We start from the raw sequence: 2,314 nt of genomic DNA, 5'->3' as shown, positions 1-2,314 counted from the left end.
GCAGCAATGCGTTTTGTTATTATTGAAGAGAGATGCCGAGTACAGGCTCAAAGCCCCAAAACAACTAGCAGCCAGCGACAAACAGCACGTGTCAAAGTTGCAATAGTGCTTGAATGAATTAACACGTTCCTTGAATTGAGAAAAGTTATAAGAGCTTGGGGCGAAGGGACGATGACAGGGAATTCCAATGTCGAACAGTTTGGGGGAATGAGCGTCGAGATAAGTGATGTGACATGTGGTGGCGGCGGTGGTGGTGGTGGTGGCAGTGGCGGCGGTGGCGGTGGCGGCGGTTGAACACAGTGGGGATGAGACGAAACAATCAGTTTGGCAGACCGAGTCCTCAACACGAGTGGCGGAACCAGCGAGTGAGGCTCACTGCAACAGCAACCACGGCAGCAGCAGCAAGTAGAAGTAGCGATAGAAGAGTGACACGGAGGCGACTGATCACCGGTGAGCGAGCCAGCGAGCGGCTGGAGTGAATCGACGAGTGTCGGACTGTGAATCGATGTGACTGCTCTACGTGGAATTGTATCACGTGCAGCGAGGTAGGAAATGAGTGCTCCAGACGAAATATGACAAAAGCAGGATTTCAACTTCAACCCACTTAGTGTGCTTGGTAGAGCAGCAGTAATTGTTTGGAGTTAAGGAGGCTTTGCGCATGCAAAAGAAAACCAAGCATCTGTGATGTCTCTTTGACCCGATTAATAATGCATAATGACATATCAGATGAGATTTTTGTTCCAAGCAGATTAATGGTTTTATACGTGTTTGTTGAACTTCCTGTTCACTGTACGTAGCCAATCGTGCTAATCGGAAGTGCGGGGACGAAGCAAGCCCCTGTTCGACGAATCTATTTCATAAACGATTCCACTATGAGGTGCGTATCAGATATTAAACCGATGAGAACAGATACTGCACTTGTTTCTAGCCAAAAGGCCAAACATGATGGGATGAACCGCAGAATTTACAGTCTTATAGGATATAATAATTGACCGGGGATTTAGTGTAGTTGATCGTGATCGGTGGTGATTGACCGTGGGGCATCTGCGCATTGACACTGAAATGTCAGTTTACATTCATATTCTTAGGTTTTTTCGGTAAAGTCACGTAGGTAAAACATCAAAATTAATAAAAAAATAAATAAAATAAAACAAAAATCACGACGTTTCGGAGGCAACACAAGTCTCCGTCATCAGGTGGGACCGTCACAGCCGGATTAGCTGCATCACGGTCCCACCTGATGACGGAGACTTGTGTTGCCTCCGAAACGTCGTGATTTTTGTTTTATTTTATTTATTTTTATTAATTTTGATGTTTTACCTACGTGACTTTACCGAAAAAAACCTAAGAATATGAATCCTTGCAGTCACGAAAGCTTCAAATTTAGTTTACATTCAGCTTGTGATCTAGATGAGTGTGGTGCATGTTGGAGAGAAGGGGGGGACATCCTTGCAAAACGCCAAGCGTTAACGGTGCAGGTAGGAGATTGGCTACCATCAATTAACGCACATGTTGACCGTATCAGTCGGAGCGTTAAAAATTCCAAGCTTGCCGATGAGAGCGGCACTCCGGACGCGGTTCAACGTTTTAGGAACGTCGAGAGCCTATGATGGTTGAGACTCTTCAACATAATGTGATGACGTCACTGCCACCACGTGATTCATGGCGGCTGTCGTGTGTCCGTGTTTTGGGAGGTCAGTCGTTGGTTGCCTTAAGAAGCCGCTGATCCCTGCCATGGGAATATGGAATTTCCACAACTGACTCGGGACAAAGTACTGCTCGAATGCTTGCGCGAGCAAAGAGGCCCTTGAGTTGACATACGCCGTAGAAATTACATTTGATAAATACAAATACGTGTCCTTGTACTGATACCGGTTTTCAAGCTAAATACATACAACATCTCAATGAGCTCTCATTTGGTTTGACTAGGGACGTGTCAATCAATACGAAGTGAGTCACACAGCATGAGTACCCAACATTCTAGGGTAACCAGAGCGTGTTTGTGTTGTGTGACACTGCCAAGGCTTTACAGATTTGTTCCGTGTCTCAAGAGTCCACAGGTAGCCCTGGAAACCAATATCTGTCATGATTTCTGGTGTTTGGGGATGTAAGCAGGATTGTGTGAAGCGATTGTAGTGTCTTTATGCATCCTGCAAAGCCACACTACTCGTTCCGTTCTCATGCTACAATTGTCAAGGTGTGCCTGTGTGTCTAGGAGCGGCAGTACACTGCTTAGCGCCCTGCGCTACGAACCCGGCGACCCGAGTTTGATTCCCGCTCATGGCCAACACCAGTGACGATGATCTGAATCGGT

General features: G+C 46.4%; 1 pseudogene; it reads right to left on the bottom strand.

Moving 5' to 3' along the window:
• Nucleotides 1-772: 772 nt before the first annotated feature.
• LOC133358996 (U2 spliceosomal RNA) lies at nt 773-947 on the bottom strand (annotated as a pseudogene).
• Between the last annotated feature and the right edge of the window lie 1,367 nt (nt 948-2,314).

Source organism: Lethenteron reissneri, chromosome 7 (genome assembly GCF_015708825.2).
Source record: "Lethenteron reissneri isolate LAM-NWPU_2019-01 chromosome 7, ASM1570882v1, whole genome shotgun sequence".
NCBI classification, from domain to species: domain Eukaryota; kingdom Metazoa; phylum Chordata; class Hyperoartia; order Petromyzontiformes; family Petromyzontidae; genus Lethenteron; species Lethenteron reissneri.
The sequence above is the reverse complement of the archived record's forward strand: the minus strand, read 5'-3'. Positions and strand labels throughout refer to the sequence as shown.